Source organism: Bidens hawaiensis, unplaced genomic scaffold (genome assembly GCF_021521415.1).
Source record: "Bidens hawaiensis isolate Kalapana, Puna unplaced genomic scaffold, B.hawaiensis_p1.1 tig00006322_1, whole genome shotgun sequence".
Lineage (NCBI taxonomy): Eukaryota > Viridiplantae > Streptophyta > Magnoliopsida > Asterales > Asteraceae > Bidens > Bidens hawaiensis.
Genome location: NW_027491422.1, coordinates 204047 through 224862, shown reverse-complemented (window position 1 = coordinate 224862; position 20816 = coordinate 204047).

The window sequence follows — 20816 nt, the reverse complement described above, 5'->3', positions numbered from 1 at the left end:
TAGTGTTTTGTCGTGTTACATTCTTTCAAGGAGGCATGTTTTCTTTCTAATCACAAAAGATAAAAAGAATATGACATACATATAATGGTAATGTCAACACATATGCAAAAGAATATAATCAAACACAACAATCATCTAATCATAAACCATAGCATACATAGTCAATCCAACAAAGTACATCGTTTCCAAAATAGGATACATGATAGGTGGGTTCATATGACCATATCAGTACTAAGTTTTAAGCTACATAAAATCTTACGGGCACAACCCGCCCGTACTAGGTTTACTGATAAAAACGGGAATACATGTAGAAAAGAACAGCAAGCCCTGCAACCGCTGCACTGATCCTGGCTACTAGCTCAGTCCTCATAGTAAGCTCCTTAGTAGTCGCGATCATATGACGAAGCACATGGACAAACTGCTCGTTAAAATCCCCTTGACTCTCCAACCTCCTCACACGATCCCCCATAGCACTTAACCTGCGGTACTAGTATGTTTGCTCCCTTGGAGCTAATGGAGGAGGGGTAAGACTGCCAAAACGCACTTGTCGTCGGGGTCGGTAAGTTGGCTCATGGGCATAGTCATCAGAGACGATAGGGGCATCAGGGAAAAATGGGGCGGCAGGGGCATCCGGGTGAACTGGTAAAACAGGGTCAATAGGGATATCAGGGACAATCGGGTCATCAAAGGCATCTGGGGCATCGACATGCTCATCATCCTCGGAGGGCTCCGCCTCATCCTCAGTCATGGGGTGGGGCTCGGGCTGCTCGGAGGACAAGTAATGCTCAGAGGGATCAGTGGTAGAGTGATACTCAGTCGACTCATCCTTGGAATCCGTGATCTCAATCGGGTGACAGCTAGAAGACATGCTGCGGCAACAATATCCGTACAAAATTATGAAGGTATGATGCATGCGACTATACACATAAGTAAGTATGCACGAGTAGATGTAAAAACATTTCATGGTAATCTACATGCAACATGTGTGTAACGACTAAGCACAAGTAGCGAAAAACAATTTCGAAAGGATACTTGATTTTTTTTTCTTTTTAAAAATGCTTTAAAAAGCCCCGTATTTACGAAAACATTTTTGAAGAGTCATTTTGTTATAGACTAGTTTCATTTAGACTCCTAGTTCCCTATAACCAATGGCTCTGATACCAATCTGTCACACCCCGCCTTGGCAGAATCACGAGGGGTGACGAATGTTATTGTCAAAGCATATGATTATTGCAAAAACAAACACACAAATTGGATACATAGTTAAAATTTAGATTTTACATCCCAAAATCAACGTTTAAGTCTCAAAACATTTATTAAAAGACATTGTTTCTAAGATGTTGCCCATATGACCCAAGGCATAGGTTATACAAGTAAAATCCTCCAAAATGTGTATCCAACACTTGTGTGCATGATATCCTACGACGCTTTCTACTTGAGTGATTGTGCTTCAAGTACCTAAAAAACATACTTTGAAATGTCAACGTAATGTTGGTGAGTTCACAGGTTTTAGCGTTTACAAGTTTGTAAGACCTCTTAGTATGAAAATGCTTCCACGTATACGATAAGCAAAAACAAGTAACGATTGACCTATCGTAAACTAGCAAAGAATACGTTAAATATGAACTACATGAGGCATAACCAAACCAAGACACAGGTGTTTCACCCCTCACTCGTACCTCACGAGCAACAAGTAGACACTATGCAATCATTCGACCACACGGATCGGCAGTTAGAGCAACTAACCATGATTGGGGTTGTCAAGCCCAGTAGTACCATTCACAGAATCTCTGGCTAATACATAGCTAATGGTTATAAATAAACGATATGGGGACTTTCTGGATCCAAACGATAACTCGTGTAAACATAAAGGTCGGATCTTGTTCCTCATTAACGTATAAAAACGAGTATTCGAATGTTTTTCTCCAAGTTTATAAAAGTTTAAAACTAAAGGGGCCGTGAAACTCACCTTTGAGTTTTTGCGCGAAATAGTTAGCGAATATCGAAAACAAGCGTGAGACTTCTCCTAACCATGACCTAATCAGTTAGGGTTACTTAGAATCCCATAGTACAATATCAACATACAAGTTGATCTTGTATAAAGTCCACCCAATATGTTAGACTCGATGGTGTATGTTAGTATTTAAGATGTATATCCCGATGAACCGTTGGTGATTTGTTTATGTGGTTTATCATACATTTATGTTTTGGATAAATATATATATGGTAATATATAATATTCACGTTATTATTAGTCCCTAAGTGCTCGTGTATACTTCATATTGGGTTTAGATGATTTAGAATTAGTATTCATCATTTTATGTGTTCACAGATTCTTCACAGATTCTATATTATTTTGGGGTACGAAGTTACCATATTTTCTGGTATCAAACGACCTTTTTTTGACTTGAAATTTTTATCACATAATCTCACATTTATTAGGTTTCCAAATAACTATTATCCATAATTTTTGGAGCTGTTTAAGATGTCCAAACACATTTATTAGTACACAAGGCTTGTACAGCGAATATTATTGATAGTTTATGGAAAAACCTTTATTTGACTGACCTAAACCTATTTTCATGAACTTTAAAAGTAAGACACAAAGGTAACGTTTTCAAAAGGAATCATGTCATTTGGACTAAATATGACTGAGTTATGGGTTTTTGAGTAAGAGTCAAATCTGTTAAAAAACTGACAGTTTTGACACGTATTTTTGTGAAGTTCGTTTCGGGTATCAAAACTCGTCCAAATCGCATTAAACCGGTTGGGTTGGAAACTAGATTCTTATTAGTATATTTTAAACTCAATAAGCATGATTTTTTGTTAAGTATTGACTGAGATATGACCTCGTGAATCTAAGTTCTAAAAACTGCCAACAACCTGTCTATCTCTAGTTGTACTTGTGAGACATTTTTACACATTTCCTAGGTGTGTAACCACTTTATCCTATGGTTAATGATTTATAATCTTTGTTAAACATTATGTTTAAAATAATATTGGCCTTTTGTTCCAGATCCTTAACAACTTTTATGTGGTGATTACGAGTCTCGGGTTCTTGGTTTTATTTTTGTCCATAGTTCTCGATTTTCTTATACATGTTTTTTTGTAGATCTTGGTTTTACCCTTGTTCCTTGGTTAGTCCTTGTTATTATAAATTTTTTTACAAACCATAAATAACATAAGTTGGTTATTTTCTCATATTTAAAAATAAGATGAACACAACACTTTTGTTAGTTCAAAACAAGTCACGCTTAGATCTTTAGTAGTATTTTATGGTTTACCAAAAATGTTACTCTTTTACTAACAAATCGTATGAAAGACTTTTATTAAATATATCTACTATATAAACATTTTAATATGCCATGATTTAGAGAAGATGTTTGTTTAGAGAAAATAAGGTTTTAGTTACTAGTTTGTGTTCATTCATATTTTAGTCCAATACTTTGGGTGGTTCATTATACAAGCTTTCAAGACTTGTATATATAATAATAAAAGAATAAAGAATTATAGTGTAGAGGCTCACTTAGGTAAAGGATTAAGGAGAAAATAAAAATAATAAGAAGAAATCTTGAGCTCCTAGCACCACTCTAGCTTCCTTTTACTTGAATCATCATCTCTAACACTTCTAGGCTTGAGGTTCTTGCAGATATAAACTAGTTTCTTGAAAGATGCTTGCATAAAAGGTGATAATGAATGTGGGTAGGATGATGGTGTTTGGGATCGGTTCCAAGGGAAGGGAGAGAGATATTGTGTTACTTCCAATTGTAAGATTGTGTTAGATATATTGAAGAAGTGTTGCACTAATAGGAACATGTCTCCTAACAACTTTTATGGGAAAATGGAAAGTGAAAGCAAGGCAGGGGGTCCCCTTTTGATGTGTTATTCCAGGGGAATGGGGTGGGGGCTTGGGAATTAGTTTTGTTTCATTATAAGTGTGGTTTAGTTCTAGTTAGAGTAGTTTATAAAATCACATGTTTATTTAGTCAACTTGATGAAGCAATGTGTTAACTACACACAAAAAAAGTATGAAAGGTGGGGTGTCTCCATGTGGTTCGGCCAAGATATTGTCTAGCATAAGGTTTATATATATATATATATATATATATATATATATATTATCAACTTCTTAATATGCTATTAATATATGCATAATATTTAGTACACAAATAATTATTCGATTTATGGTGTTACCGTATCTTATTTATCTAGGATTAGAATTGTTAGTTTACATGTACTAGTAGTTTAATAATACTCGTATGTTATATCTACACCCTCGTTTAAACATGATAATTTAATACAAAGTCTTGTCTTAAAATTATATCATCATGATTCTTTAAGTTCTTGTATTTCAGTCTACAATATAAGGCTTATATGTTGGACTATTGCACACTTCTTTGGTTTATAAAAATTGGTACCGATGTTCGGGTTTGTCGGGTTAACTTGCATATGTGTAGTAGTACTTTCTAAAATTTCACAACGTATGACAACTGTATTTATGGATTCACTAGACTTTATTTGACTTAGTTAATGCAATTTAAGACAAAAAGAAACTCATAAAATGTAAGTGCGTTTAGGCATGTACGGATATTGACCTGAAAATTGGTGGTTGTCACAAAGCGTACTCGAATGAATGTTCAAGCATACTCAAGGATTACAAGTTTTGCTCGAGAAAGACAAAAGATTACTCGAAGAGCTACTTGACACTTGTAGTAATTTAGAATATGTTTTATCAATGATTAGGGTTTCTAGAAGGTGTCAGGTGTGGCTATAAAAGGGAATATTAGGTCACATTTATGACATCGGCTGGTTACACACTTTTCTAAGCATACATAATATTTGTACGGAAAAGAAGCCGCACCTGACATTCTACCTGAAACCCTAAAAGAAATTTACTTTTGTATTTCACTGAATATTATGAATGGAAATCTTTCGAGGTTATAGTGTGTTTGTCAACTTTGTGTTATTAAGAAACATCCTGATTGTTATTGATTCCGCCAGATTTAATCTAGTGGTTTTCACATAGTTATTTTGTAATCCTTCTTGTCCATTGTGTGTGTGGGTTATGATTTTATAAATATTAATCCTTTTATATTTCATAGAAACATCCAAACGATTTACAATGAAGTCGCAGGTAAGCGGGCAACAAGCTGTGCCGCAACCCCCTTTTGGATAGCAAACCCAATCCGACTAAAAACAAAGTTTTGATTCTTATGGGCTGATACGTTACTATACACAACTTTCTGAACCCTATTCAAAAGGTCCACGGCATCCGGAGCTAAGAAACCAAAAGTGTCAAAGGCGAAGGGGATAAACACGTGTTGATTCTCCAAACAACCTCTCTCGTGTTTAGCAACCTTGCCCGATGCCGCCTTCAATGCTACAAATTCAGTGTCCCTAATCCCAACAAGAGGGGACACTCCTGTGAGGTCGACACAAGCGTGTTTCCCCCCTACCCACCCAAAAACAAGTATATCGGCCGGTCGTAATGTAGATCTTCCTTCTTGAGGATCCGTAAGAAAGTTTACGGGGGCTTCCTTTTTAGCCAAAATTCCGGCTCGTTTAAGAACATCGCATAGAACATCCCTCACCAAATCATGCCTGTACGTAAACCCAGGCAACTCATTGCAGTGAACCGCATGCTTGCCAAAAGAATCCAAACAAACCTTACGGCAAACCGGGCACGGCTCATCTACCGGAAACAAATGGATCATTAACCGATACTTCAGGATGGCCCGGTAATCCAAAGCCGACATATGTTGGCCCAATCCTTCAATAGGGAGAACACTTAAGAAATCTTGAGCCCGAGGAGCCCGAAGACACTCAAACACCGGTTTCTGACGAGGGGATAAATCAAACTTCATTTCCAAACTCTTGATGATTCCACTATAAAGGGCACTCGCCAAAGCATGTTGGGCTTTAGGGGGGGCGGTGTCTTTATTAGAGAAACCGCTAATGTCAAAATCGGGAAGTGAAATGTGCAACCGATCTATCTCACTCCCATAATCGGAGTCAAACCCATCAATACCACAACCTCGAAGAATGTGGTCTTGTAATTCCCAAGATTGCGCCGTCGAGGCCACAAAGGCATAAGTAGAAACGTCTGAAGCTGAACATAAACCCAAACCTCCAAAATGAGTCGGAAGTGATGCCAACCTCCATTGAAAATATCCAAAGAAGGGACCACCACAAACCACGATGTCCTCAATCGCCCCCGAAGGCCATTGTCAAACACAGAAACTGCTTCCCCTGCATACACAGGTTGGCATGTTCTGAGACCAAACAACTTTCCAACTCCCATACATGAGCGGAGCAAAAGGAGCTCGCATTGAGGGTCCCGCAAATGCGCGAGATAGCTCATCAACTCCACAGCTCGCGTAGCCCTTTTCATAGCAAGTTCACTGATGAACCCGGCATCCCGGCTAACGGCTCCCCCGAGGAGTTTCACACCTAGCACCGGTCTTCCAATCTCATAGGGAAACACCCCCTCCTACACCTTAACTCCATTGCACGATGGCCAAAATACTTCAGTTTTCTTAATATTAAGTTCAAGGCCCAGGCGGCGACCCTCCGACCTGATAATATCTAAAGCTTTGGCAACCTCTTTAGAGTCCCCAATAATTGTATCATCATCTAGGTACCAAACATGAAAGAGAAGCTTACAGGAAGTCTAGACTAGATGAATAAGTGGGTGCAGAAGTAAGGCGAATAGAAGAGGTCCCAAAGGGTCCCCCTGCTGAACCCCAGTGGTGGACCAAATGTGGTCATCCCCCACATATAGCCTGGCCGGTTGCCCATATAAAAAGTTCACCCATAAGGAAATAGATGGACATCGGGCCCGAACCTCATTCAGAAGGACAGTCCTATCCACCAAGTTGAAGGCATTAGAAAAATCAATAGTAAGCATAGCCAATGACCCATCAGGATGGAACTTACTTAAAAACCTGTTCGCGCTATGAAGAACGGCCTCTAAACCACTAGGGACTCCCACCCCAAACTGAAAGTCGCACAAGTATTTAGTAATGTCTTTCCCAACACCCCTCATAGCCACCTTAGAGATCAATCTTCTTCAAATGGCACCTACGGCAATGGGTCTAATCCCATTGTCCAGTTTGAGCAACGGTGTGAGAGGAGCCGACGCAATGAACTCTGCCAAAACCCTTGGGCATCTCCCCCCCCCCCCAAACATAAATTAACCATCGCAGTAGTAGCCTTTAGTAACCCAACAGCGATCGGCGACCCCTCTCCACAAAATGCATCCAAAATATGTTGTGCCCTCAATCCATCTCGTCCGCATGACGTCCCTTTAGGGAAGGATTTAATGCATCCAAGCACACAATCCTCATCAACAACAAGAGGAGGCTCAGAAAGCAATGAAGCAGGCATAACCGGCGGGGGCAAATTGGGATGCTTAGCCACTAACGCTTTCAAAGTATCATTGCCGAAAGGTGCAACCCCTGAAATGCATAATACTTTAATGGCGGCAGTAAAATGCCCGTCCGCCACTTTTCGTAAACATTGTTTCACATTGGCGCATACCGCAACATCAACGTGCTTAGCGAGAGGCTCCCCATGACTCGAGTTCACCCCTATAGGTGTGGCAAAAAGGGATAAAATAAGCGCATCAAAACCATCCGTAGCACCCCAACATACTAGTGCTTGTTGAATACTCTGACATTTCAAAGACTTTCTATTACCGGACCTGCGCTCCTGACGTTTAGAAGGTCTGAAAACACGCAGCGTGCACCGCGGTAACAAGAAAAGTTTCACCCATGCCTCAACAGAGTCTGGCATAGCAACCACCTTACCCAGAGCCGCAGTTAACGCTTGAGCAAATGCCATACGACAACTATGAGGGATGCTCTTATCAGTTGTGATAGGAAGAGAGAAGACGCGGTCAAGGAGAACCTCATCCACCACTATCCCTCCCAAGGGAGAAACATCCCTCATAACATGTGGTTTATCAATCCCCACAATAAACTCCTCCATAGCTCCCACACCCTCGTTGTACTTGGTGTCTCCATCAGCATGATGACACGTCCGTTTAAGAGCATTTGGACGCATACACACCCCACATAGCCACTGGTCTGAGGCCTTAAAAGCCTCCCCAACCGAAATAAATAATTCACAATCCATGGAAATGGCGTCCCGTAGGATTCCTTTCCGCTCATCCGACGACAGATGAAGTCGTTTGATATGCGCCATTAACCGAGAGATCCCCCTTGACCCCTCCCGTCCATCCGGGCAACAATGGAACCCCCTAAAAGGACATGGCCAAACACCCACCGAACCCACACTATTTTCTAGGGTCTTAGACATAGCACCCTCATCAATTAATCCACCACGAGAAATGATGTCGAACCGACAACCATGTCCACCTCCCGTGCCCACCTCCCCCGATGGGGCTCCTTTGACAATCCGAGCCCTTTTCATAACCCCTCACAAAAAAAAGGCCAACAAACAAACTCGAGCTGAGTTTTGGGAGTAAAAACCCGAACTAAGAGGAGAAAGGAGAGCAACCGCCAGTTGCTCTCCCCTCCGTAAACCCAAAAAACCGATTAACTCATTGAGACATTTTATCGAACACCTGGCGGGCAGACCCAAAACCGAGGATTAAAGGAAAAATTGAAATAGCAGTAGGGGTGTGGTGAGGAAATGACGATGATATGACGAGGAGATGATGCTGGTTACTGATGTGTGACGACAGGTTGTTCTTTAGGCGAAGGTGTAGCAACGGTGGTAGAATAGAATATAAAGATCTATAAATTGGTCATTACCGTATAAATTGAACTAAGCCATATACGGATAGCATCAAGTTCCAAGAGCCTGGTATGATGAGTTGTCAAACCATCTTCTTGCAAATGGTTTCGATAGGGGAGCCATTTACAAGACCTAAATCTAAAAGTAGAAAGGAAAAGATTTACTTATATTTCAAGTATATGTTGATGTCATTATCTTTTATTTTACCAATGAAAACATGTGTAAGGAGTTTGAAGGTGTTATGATGTCAAAGTACAGCATGAGCTCAATGGGAGAGATGAATTTCTTCATTGGATTGCAAGTTCAGCAGAAAATGGATGGAATATTCATTAATCAATCCAAATATGTTCAAGACATCTTGACCAAGTTCAAATGTCATGATGTGAACACAACTTCAACACCTATGGACACACATGAGAAGATGATTCCAGATGAAAAAGGGGAGCCTGCAGACCAACATGAATATAGAGCCTGGATTGGACCATTGATGTTCCTAACTGCCTCAATATATGATATTATGTTTGCTGTGTGTGCTTGTGCAATATTCCAAGCTAATCCCAAGGTTTCTCATATATTTGCTCTTAAAAGGATCTTCAGATATCTGAAGGGAAAGCTAGACTTGGGTATTTGGTATCCAAAGAATAGATCATTTGATCTACTTACATACATAGATAGTGACTATGATGGATGTAATTTGAGCAGGAAGTCTACTTCTGGTGGTCGTCAGTTCTTGGGAAATAGGCTAGTGTCATGGTAATGCAAGAAGCCATCTACAATGTCCATTTCAACTGTTGAAGCTGAATACATTGCTGCTTCTACCTGCTCTGCTCAAGTCCTATGAATTCAAAATCAACTGCTGGATTATGGCATGAATTTAATAAACACTCCCATACTCATTGATAATACTGCTACAATGTTTATTGTTAGGAACCCTGTGCAACATTCAAAGACCAAGCGTATTGAAAATTGACACCATTTCATCAGAGATTGCAACGAGAAAGGATTAATAGAAATGAAAAAAGTTAAAACTAGTGACAACTTGGCAGACCTGTTCACTAAGCCACTAGATAAAACTAATTCAATTTTCTATTAAAAGCTTTAGGCATAATCAATTCTGATGAAGTTTATTTAAGGATGATGTATTCTCATTGTGCTAACTGACTATTTCTAGCAAGGTCATGAGTGCTAACAGACTATTTCAAGAACGGTATCTTATTCGAGTAAGATTCAAGAATTTTTCTAAGTGTTAAGCTTCGATCAAGCTACACTTCGTTGAGAAAACTTGTTCTTCAGTCAAGCTAGCTTATCCAAGCTTAAGCCAAGTTTACAAGTAATTTGGTGGGTCGAGCAAAGATACAATAAGAAAATCTAAGCATACTAGTGAGAAGTGTTAGAGCATTTTGTCTATCACTAGGTCTTGGATTAGTTAAACAAGTTGTTAATGTTAGTTATTGTTAGTGGCGTATAAGTTTGGTCAAACGTATAGACTTATACGGGCGTATAAGTCTTATACGCTACACCCAACTTATACGGCCTATTCAATATTAGAATAAATAGGAGTTTTCATGTCATATATTGTAATCTTGAGAGAGAGAGAGTGTGTTCTTGCAAATCACTTGTACTTACATGTCATATGAATATTAGTAAGTTTTTGTGTAAGTTGCCATGTATTTATCTCTTTGATTAGTGTTTCCGCCATTGATCATCGTATAGTAAACATAACGTGATTACGATCTATCTAACGAATTTTCAATTGGTATTAGAGCATCGGTTCGTGTTTACTACTGCATCAAACACATCAATTCGATCCATGTTTTAAGATTTCATAGTCAAAGTCATACCCGTTCATATAATCTTCAATTATTCTTGTGTTTATATATCAATTTCCAATTAATTGTGGAATTATGTTCGTGATCACCTAAGAATTGTTTTTGCAAGAGTTATTCATCAATTCTATCAAGATTCAAGTGTTTTAGATTTTTTTCTTGGTTACCGTTTGTTACAGTTATGTTGACGTACAAGTTTTTTCATGGGTTTAATCCTCCGTATAAGAAAAACAAAGTCAGCGTGTAAGACTTATACATGCGTATAAGTATTATAAGCTACACCCAACTTATCCTATTCAATATTAGTATAAAGAGGAGCTTTCATGTCATACCTTATAATATTGAGAGAGAAAGAGAGAGAGAGTTCTTGCAAATCACTTGTACTTACATGTCAGATAAATATTAGTGAGTTTTTCTGTGAGTTGCCATATGCTTATCTCTTTGATTAGTGTTTCCGCCATTGATCATCATATAGTATAAATTACGTGATTACGATCCGTCTAACGAAATTTCAAGAAGTTAAAAGGATTGTTTATGAGGTCTTCTACGAGCAAAGTTAATCTTGAGCAACCTAAAGTACCCGAGTATACTATGTTTGATGGAATAAGTCTTATGACAAAGGTTGAAGAGACCATGAAGAACTAGTTTGCTCGTGGGATATTTTTGAGAAAATTTGGGTTATATCATGAGGATTGAAGCTTGCTTGAAGAATATTTTCTTTGGAAAATATTCCAAGTAAAATTTTACTCGAAGGAATGTTCCAAGCACAATCGAGGATTACCAGGTCTGGTCGACAGAGATAAAAGTTTACTCGAAGACCTGTTTAACACTTATAATTTTTTTGAATACGTTTGGATACGTTATAAAATGATTAGGGGTTCTAAAAGGAATGTCAGAGGCTATATAACAGAATACTAGGTTACATTTATGAGAACGGATGACTAAACACTTTTCTAGACATACGGATTATTTTGTACAGAAAGGCGTCTCACCTGAGATTCTACCTGAAACCCTAGAGCATTTCCAATTGTATTTGTCTGAATATTCTAATGGAAATTTTTAGTTAATTGTGTGATTGTCATTTAAGTGTTCTTATATATTAAGCAACAAATTGATTCTAGTTTATTCCGCCGGCTATTATCAAGGGGCTTTCACATATTATAATTTCGTAATCATTTTTGTCAATTGGGTTTTTTGTGTTACGAGAATTATGGTCCTGACATTAGTTCTTGTTCGAGGCTTGACTAGCTCTTTATCTTTATTAATCTTTTCTTTCACATTTTTTCTCGGTCATATTGAAATGGTCTGTAGTGAAGAAAGGAATCCCCTCCTCATTATTGTTTGTGGTGTACATGTCGAGGAATTCTTCAGCAATAATATATTCCATCTCAATATCATCAAAATGAGTATCTCCGGCTAGAACACTTTAATCTACACCCACATATGCCTCAACCTCAACCTCTTTATCTTCCCTTTTCTCCAACTCCTCCACATCCTCCTTGTTAATGTTAAACAAAATGGCGATTTGTTCTTTTGAAAGACAATGATCAACAAAATCTCCTTATTCATTGTCATCTACATTTGCTTGACTCTGTTTATGCCAATTCATATCAATATCAAAAAGTTCACAGGTTGTACCTTATTTGAGTCTTTAAACACAATCACTACTTTACCACTCGACTCCCCTGAGCAGGAATTGGACCAGATGTTTAGGCACTTGATTGCTTATCAAAACGGCCCACCTCAGGATCATCATCATGATCTGTATCGTTCAACTTTTTTAAAACATCGTCTTTGCACTGAAGTTGTAGGATCAGAAACCCTTGCTCTTTTATCCTCTCCCCCTATGAGAAGCAACCATTTTCTTGAATGCTACATTCCCTTGGTGCAAGACTTTCATGGTTTGTATCATTTTCCCTTGATCTTCTTGCATTGCATCTTAATAATGGTGATCTACATTCATATGATTTTCTTGCAAATGTAGGAGATTCAACAAGTAGATCATCTTTTTTTGTACAGGTTAGTTAAGAAAGCTTGTAGGAATCAGCATGATCAGACATTGAGGCCGATTGAACTGCAACAAAGGAGTAGGAATCCCAACGGTTCCAACAGACACCGTGGGTCTTGTAGCAGGTACTTGAAATGGAAGAGGAATAGGAGTATGTATCTGTTGAAGGCTCGGTTGTGGAAGGAAGAGAACCTCGGATCAATAGATGCAGTTGTAACAGAAGTAACAACTGGAGTAGCTTGAGCTGTTGTTGGTGGAGGATCTTGACTTCTTGTACGTTTTGGAGCATGAGCAGTAGGAACAACAACTTCAGACACAACTGGTTCAGGATTTTCACGAATCACAACCCCTGAACTTCTTTTTTTTCGCCTCTTTTTCTTTAGCTCATTAGTAGCCACCTATATACATTTAGCCTTACGCTTTCATGCTTCATCATCATTACCACCATCAACACCATCATCACCACCATCATTACCACCAGCACCACCACCACAATCTTCTTTTTCAGAGTCAGAGTCATCATGAATCCAATGATCGTTCAGTGGTGGATTGTAATTAAAATTCGGATTAGTCAAATGACCTAACAAGCATTTCTAAGGCGGCTTTGTTTCTTTTGTCTGCCCCTATAAACCATTATCTGCTTCATTGTATCTTCGTTCATCATATTAAAAATGATTACATCTTGCAAGTTCAATGGATAATCATCTGAAGTTAATAATCATCTGAAGAAATCACGGATACATCAAAACTTTATTGCGCTTGTTTATGAAGTTCTCCTTCAAATGGAAAAAATATCAACTTTGAAAAGTTGAACTGTTTGTCAACACATGCGCCACCATCACTGATTGTATCATTATTCTACACTAGTCAAAACCACTATGTTATCCTCCAAGATATTGAATCACCAAATGTAAAAGATACTTCTACAGCTCACAAAGAGAGGCTTTATTGTATTAAGAGTTGTATAAGTTTCCGTTGTATCTCAGTCTTCTTAGTAATCCTTGTATTAACTCCTTGTCATAAGTATACACATAGTTGTTGCTACCGAACAACAATGTTTGACAACTATGTTTCCCGAATCTCCTGGAGAGTGATAATGATCTTATGCCATTGAAAATTAGAAACAATATGGTTATGTGTAGATACGAATCGAGATGTCTCCCAAAAAGGTCGAAGAATACTGTAGAAAGCTGGGAGATTAGTCAAAATGGCTCGATAGATTCTTGATTGGCGTAGAAAATTGATACCTCCTAAGAAAGTAGTTCAATCAGAGAAATTTTGCTCAAGGAATGGTACCCAGTTTTGCTCACGTCCCGCAAACCATCAAGTAGCAAAAGCTTGTTCTTCTTGTTGTTCAAGTTCATGAGCAGGTTGTTGAATTCGTATGATTTGTGCCTGCTGAACCACAAATTTAACAAGTTGAAATGGGCGAATGGATTTCCGAAAGGGCTACTAATAGCGAATGAGTTTGAATTGGGAGAATGGGCCAACTAAACCAATTAACACCCTAAACCTGTTAACACAATATCGATATATGATCGTCATGACCAACATACCAATTAATATCATTAGTAAACAAGTGACTATAGTCAATTAATCAATTAAAGGTTCGGTTAGGGTTTTAACGTCAAAGTTCATAATTGAAGTCCCAATAACAAACAAAGTGTAATAATTCATATCATTACACCTATCAATTATGATGATGTTCAAAAATAGATGATTAAACACACAGAGATTCACAATTTTTTATCAATAGATGATTCTCATTGTTTAATCCTCAAACCTGAATTAGTAATTCCTCCAGATATAATTATGATGATGGCTCCTAGGAATGGTAACCTGTATGAATTAAAGATGAAGGATGAAATTTCTAGGGGTGGAACTTGTTTTGTTTCAAAAGCCACTGAAAATGAGACCAAATTGTGGCACAAAAAGCTTTGTTATGTTAATCTAAAGAACATGAACAAACTTGTTAAGGGTGAACATGTAATTGGTTTACCTAAAAGGGAGTTCAAGCGAGATGACCAATGCATTTCATGTCAAAAGGGTAAGCAACATTAGTCCTCACACAAAGCAAAACTTGTGAATTCAATGACAACATACTGGAATTGCTTCACATGGATCTTTTTGGTCATGTGAGTGTTCCTAGTATAGGAAAGAAGAGATATTTCTTAGTGATAATTGATGACTTTTCAAGATAGACATGGGTTTATTTCTTGAATACCAAAGATGAGGCTGCTGAACTTATAAAAAATTTTGTGACAAGGATTGAGAATCAGTTGGATGGAAGGGTGAAGATTATGAGAAGTGACAATGGAACTGAGTTCAAAAATGGGGTAATGGATAAGTTTTGCAATTCAAAAGGAATACTACAACATTTCAGTGCCCCTAGAACTCCTGAACAAAATGGAGTTGCAGAGAGAAGAAATAGAACACTCATTGAGGCTGCAAGGACCATCTTAGCAGATGCTTTTCCACCTGTTTTTTTTGGGCAGAAGCCATCAATACAGCCTGCTATGTTCAGAACATGGTCATTTTCAACAAAATTCATGACAAGACTCCTTATTAAATCTTGTTTAAAAAGAAGCCCTACATCAAGTTTCTCAAACCTTTTGGTTGCAAGTGCTCACTTTTGAATACCAAGGACTATCTCAACAAGTTTCAATCAAAATCATTGGATTGTTTCTTTGTTGGATATTCAACACACTCAAAAGCTTATGGAGTCTATGTTAAAGATCATTTGAGTGTGATTGAGTCCTCTGATGTAATATTCAATGAAAATCAATTTAATACTGTAGATGGAGCATCTTGGCTATTTGACCTTGAGAAATTAATCAAGTCTTTCAAGATTTATCCTGAAGACTTTGATGAAACTTTTTACAAGACAAGTATCAATTTGGAAAATTCTGCAAAGAAAATTGATTTGGAAAAACTTTGGCCCAAGGTTGCTGGTAAGAGGACTGAATATAGATTTATTATGGAAGGATCCCTCAAATTCTGAACCAGAACAAGATCAAGATCAAGAACTTGTTATTCAAGACAATCAAGAAGTTCAAGATGATCATTCATTGAATGAAGAAGATCCTGGCAACCAACAACTACAGAATCAATAACAAACATCTATTTGTACTCCTGCTTTCTATCCCAAGTTGAACCAAAGAACATTCTTCAAGCTTTAAAAGACAATAGTTGGGTAGAATCAATGCAAGAGGAGTAGGCTCACTTCAGGGATCTGCAAGTGTGGGAACTTGTAGATAAGCCAAGAGGTAAGTATTCTAGTGGTACCAAATGGGTTTTCAGGAATAAGAGGGATGAGAGAGGCACTTCTATAGAGATCAAGGCCAAACTAGTTGCACTAGGATGCCTACAAGAGGAAGGAATTGACTTTGAGGAAGTCTTTGCACCAATAGAAAGGCTAGAAGCTATCAGATTTTTTCTAGCCTATGTTGCTTCTAAAAATATTAAAGTGTTTCAATTGGATTTTAAATCTGCCTTTCTTAATGGGAAGATTTAAGAGGAGGTGTATGTGGCTCAACCTCCAGGCTTTGAGGACACTGATTTTCCAAATAGAGTCTATAAATTGAACAAAGCTCTATAAACCTTACATCAAGCTCCAAGGGCTTGGTATGACGAGTTATCAAATCACTTGCTTGTTAATGGTTTTCATAGGGGAGCTATTGATAAGACCCTTTTCTACAAAAGGAGATGAAAAGATTTACTCCTTCTACAAGTTTATGTAGATGACATCATCTTTGGATCTACAAATGATCAAATGTGCCTTGAATTTGAAAAAGTCATGAAATCAAAATACTGCATGAGCTCCATGGGTGAAATGAATTTCTTTCTGGGTCTGCAAGTTCAGCAAAAGAAAGATGGCATATTCATTTGCCAGTCGAAGTATGTGTAGGACATTCTGAATAAGTTCAAGTGTCAAGATCTCAAGACTTCTTCAACTCCAAATGAACACGAATGAAAGATGATTGCAGATGAAAAGGGGGAGCCTGTTGATGAGCATGAGTATAGAGAAAAGATTGGTTCACTAATGTATATGACTGCTTCTAGACCAGATATTATTTTTTCTGTATGTGTATATGAAAGATTCCAATCATCTCAAAAGGTCTCTCACATGACTCCTGTCAAGAGGATCTTTAGATACTTGAAAGGCAAACCTGATTTAGGGATATGGTATCCAAAGAACCATTCCTTTGATCTAATTGCTTATACTGACAGTGGTTATGATGGCTGCAATATGAGTAGAAAGTCAACATCTGGTGGATGTCAATTTTTGGGTGACAGGCTAGTGTCTTGGAAGTGCAAGAAGCAAACTACAGTCTCCATCTCAACTGCTGAAGCTGGGTATATTGCTGCATCTGCCTGCTGTGCACAAGTCCTTTGGATTCAGAACCAATTGTTGGATTATGATTTGAATTTCTTAAACACCCCTATTGTCATTGATAATGCTGATGTACTATTTATTGTTAGGAATCCAGTCCAACACTCTAAGACCAATCACATTCAAATCAGACATCATTTCATTAGATATTGTAATGAGAAAGGTTTGATTGAAATGAAAAGAGTTGACACTAGTGGCAACTTAGCTGACCTATTCACCAAGCCACTAGATTAAACCAAATTCAACTTTCTCTTGAAAGCATTGGGTCTGATCAACTCTGATGAGGTCTGATTAATGATAGGTGCTCTTTGTGCTAACTGATTATCTTTAATGGTCTTGAGAGTGAAAGTTGTGCTTATTTGCATATTTGACTAATTTGGGCTTTAGATGATTATGTGTGACTTATGTGTTTATGATGCTTAAGTTTGCTTAAAATTAGTAAATGTGTGTGATATCAGGATAAGTGAGTTTTAAATTTGATTTGAAATGATAAATCTATATGTTTATCTGATATTGTTAATTTCTTGGATAATTTGATCTGATATATGTTTAGGATAGGATAACCTTTGCATAATTTGTCTTTGATTTACATTATGTGAAGTCTACTTGTTTTTTAATATGTCATTAATGATCTGATTATTCCTAAATATGTTACTATTGCTTGTGTCAAAACATAGCTTTTGTGTCAAACTTGTGTGCTCCATTGATTATTTTGCAAAAGAAGTTTTTCCAAAAAAATGTTTGGACTAAATGAGCAAATTGTATGATTTTGAGACATGATAAGATTATTTAGTTCAAGCTTTTAAAGAAGCTTAAAAGGTTTTAAGTGAAAATTGACCCAACCTTTTGGGAAATGATAGTACATTGGTTATTTATGTTGATCATATGGATTTAATATGCTAAAAAGACAATCAGTTAGTCATTAATATGTATGGTTGTTTTCCATGATGTGTAAAATCTGAGGTAATATAAACATAATGAAAATACGAATCTTAATGTGCAGATACATTGTTGTCTATGTATGTTTCAAGATAAATCTCTCCGGATGATAGGCAGAAAAGTGACTACCCAGTCATACACGATCCTGTTGGTATTTGGACTTCAAAATGATTCATTTTATACATATAACAAAGAACATATGTGGACAATGTTTATTTTTATCAACCAAAAACGGAGATGCTCACAAATTTTATGAAATGCAAATATGAGGGTTAATACTAGAACTACAGGGGTGGAAGCGATAATATAAGTCCTTGAAACATTCCGAATGAATGGCATGTAAATCCGACTTGCGTGGCATGTAAGTCCAACGTTTAACCTCAATATGTTTGAAGTTTTGAAAAGAAAGATTTTAATCAATTTAACTCATCTGTCATAAAAATATTACCAAATATCAGGGGTTGAAATCAAATTGGAGTGATCTGGGGAAAAGCCAAATAAGCTTTGAGAAGAGATATGAGGCATCATAGCACATTTAGTGTTGTCCATTTTTGAATTATTCTAAATAATTGAACCTTAAAACATATCACCAATAAGCAATGAAAATCATATTAAGTCTAGACCTACTGTTAACTTTTTTGATATGTCATAATAAAGATGAGAATGAAGTATTGAGTGGCAACTTAACCAATATGATCCCATGTTGAGATCTTTTCAAAAGGAAATGAAAGGAAACATAACTGAAATTTGATCTCTTAATGGACCATTTGCTATTAAACTTTAAATTTTAATGATAAATCTATGTAAAACATGGTTTAAAGAAAAAACAGTTGCATTTTAACCTTGAAAAGGTCTGAATCTGTCAATACTAGCAAGCTTTAATGAACTTTGAACCTTCTAGCACACTTAGATGTCTTAAAGGTTGTTTAAACTCATTATAGCAACTTTTATGATCTCTGAACTATTCTAGCAAACTTAGTTGTTTTATGGGATGTTTAGGTCATTCTACCAAGCTTGATGTTTGAATGTGTTGATCTAGCAAGCTTTGATTTTTTAAAACTATACTAGCAAACTTAGTTGTCTTATAGGATGTTTGACTCATTCGAGCAAGCTTTACATTTGAATATGTTTGAATATGTGATTTCTAGCAAGCTTTGATGTTTTGAACTATTCTAGCAAACTTTGTTGTTTTAATTGAATGTTTAAGATATTCGAGCAAGCTTGATGATTATTTGTACTTAAATTAATTATTCATGTGTTATCGGGTAGACTTTGATAAATTTATGCTTTTGAGTAAACTTGGTAGTTTAGAAACTTATTTTTGTTTAGCACACTAGATAGTTATGAGATACATGTCTGAATGTGCTTTACATGTCTGTTTCGAGTAAACTTTGATGTTTTATTTGAAATTTCTATTTTTCTAGCATACTTCATGATGTTGGTGTTATTTTCTGAAATTACAAGGGTTTACTACTAACTTTGTTTACCGAGCAAACTTTATGTTTAAGGCACACTTGTAAAATGATGAATCATTCCAAGTGTTTTCCCTGCATACTTTTAAACATTAGAAAATTTCCCAACAAACTTTACTTTCCGGGTACACTTTGTGTTTAGAGCATACTTGTACATCAATGGATAAATGTCTACTCTAGCACACTTTGCACTCTTAAAGCTTTCTCGGCCACACTTTTGTTTTAAAGTGTACTTGAATGATTTTTTGTTGATTTATTAAGAAATCGGGTAAGGTTTGGGAATATTCAGATATTCGAGCAAGGTTGACTATTAGAAATAACTCTAAGTTATTATTTGAGGATTCTTTATTGATTCCTAGGAAGGCTGCCTATATGATGAATTATACTTGATTATTTGTCTTGTGATTTATTTCTTGAGCAATCATGTATATTCAAGTAAGCTTCCTTCAAGAATCCACTTAGTGTTATTTTTAAATACTTTAAAATTTGAATAAGTCTGGAACGAGCAAGCTTTGTCAAAGTTGTGAACTTTTTGACTAATTTCAACTTTCAAAGTGTTTTTGGTGTTTGACAGCTATGGCAAGACCAACGTATCCTTTAAAGAAAAATCACAATATGTGCGCACTGCTTCAGATTACTCCTGATAATCAACCGGTGGCGTTGATGATACGGTGGTTACAAAGATCAAACTTACGATTCTCTTTGAAAGAGTGCCCTGTAATTTATAGAAATCACCAATTGATTTTTGGCACTCTGCCCAACTTTATGATGATACTGGAGGAAAGAGGATCGAGGCTACCTTTGCTCGTCAAGAGATTGTAATAACTGAGCAACTGATCCGGGCAAGCCTATAGTTAATTGATGCATTTGAAGCCCCAATTCACTTTTCCACAAATCGTTTACTGACAATCTTTCAAAAGCTTCCATTGTGATGTCCATGAGGGACAATTCAAAAAGGGCATGTTCCCTAACTTGTATCGTTTCTTAATACACCATATAGTACAAGGTTATGCACCGAGGTAAGGCTCTTGGACGTTAATGAGCCGTGATCATGCAAATACCACAGTGACGGTTGTATTTAGGCAACCATTCAAGTTTGACTGAAAACTTGAGGAAACCTAATAAGACAAATTTTGGTTTACCCAAGGTTCTTGCAGATTATATTCAACCAAGTTCTACAAGATTTGCCAACGATTGGCACTACACATCTGTTGCAGGACCCAAATGTGTATAAAAGGATTTCTAAGTTGGCATCCACAAGCCACTTTTATCCTGATGTTGAGTTTGATGTGTTACCATGGTTGTATAACCATGATTTGGAGATAATGGCGATTCTAGAGTCACCTCATGTGACGTCTGAGGAGGAAGATGTGAGTGAGGAGGACAGTGATGAAGAATCTGATGATGATAATGCAGGA